The following is a 1,025-nucleotide window of genomic DNA, read 5'->3' as shown; positions in this document are numbered from 1 at the left end:
CTGCTGCCCCAGCAGACCACTCCGTAAAAGATGGCTGATGCCACCACAGTGTCAAAGAAGGTCTTCAGGAGAGCCCCATGCACTCCAAAAGACCTGAGCCGCCTCAGCAGGTAGAGTGTGCTTTGGCCTTTCATGTATAGTGCTGTTATGTGATTAGTCCAGTCCAGTTTATTGTTAAGATGAACACCCAGGTAGAGATGGGCATCAATTTTCGATTATCGATGATTGATTGTTAAGGCTTTTGATCGATCACAAATAATTTTGATCGATAGTCGCAGTGTTTCCCCTACAATGCCTGGCATAGGTCCGGCGAGCCGCCGTGCCAACGAGACCCCCCGCCTGGCGAGCACGGCGGCTTGACAGGTCTACGAGACCCCCGCCGGACCTATGCCAGGCAAAAAATCAGAAACAGACAGAGGCTCTCATCGCTCTCCAAAGCCTCGGCGGCTTCCCTTGAGGCCTCTGAAAACACTACGCCAACGCTGGCAACAGTTGTAAACACCCAGGGGTGAACTGCGCATGCGCGCCATTCTTCCTCTTTGGCCTGGGGGGTTGAAGCTCAAAACTGGGGCAGCTACGCTCTCTTGCGGCGACAGTCTGCACTGCACTCTTTTGTTTTCTCTCTTTTGAAATACTCGCTTATCAATTAATCGATAATTGATCATTAATTTTTTTGATGATCGAATAATGAATTTTGATCGTTTGCCCATCCCTACACCCAGGTACTTATAAGATGTCACCATCTCAATGTCCTTCCCCTGGATGTTCACCGGTGTTAGGGGGAGGAGTCTGCACCTGTGGAAATCCACCATCAGCTCTTTGGTTTTACCCGCGTTGATCTGAAGGTGATTCCTCAGGCACCAGTCCACAAAGTCCTGGTTCAGTTCTCTGTACTCCCTGTCGTCCCCATCTGTGATGAGGCCGACAATGGCAGATGACAGGTGGGGGTGTCGTCTGAAAAGTCTGCAGTGTAGAGGGTGAAGAGGAACAGTACACAATCCTGGGTCCTGACATACTACGGCCGG

This window comes from Epinephelus moara, chromosome 17 (assembly GCF_006386435.1).
Source record: "Epinephelus moara isolate mb chromosome 17, YSFRI_EMoa_1.0, whole genome shotgun sequence".
NCBI lineage: Eukaryota > Metazoa > Chordata > Actinopteri > Perciformes > Serranidae > Epinephelus > Epinephelus moara.
This window is presented reverse-complemented; position numbering follows the sequence as displayed.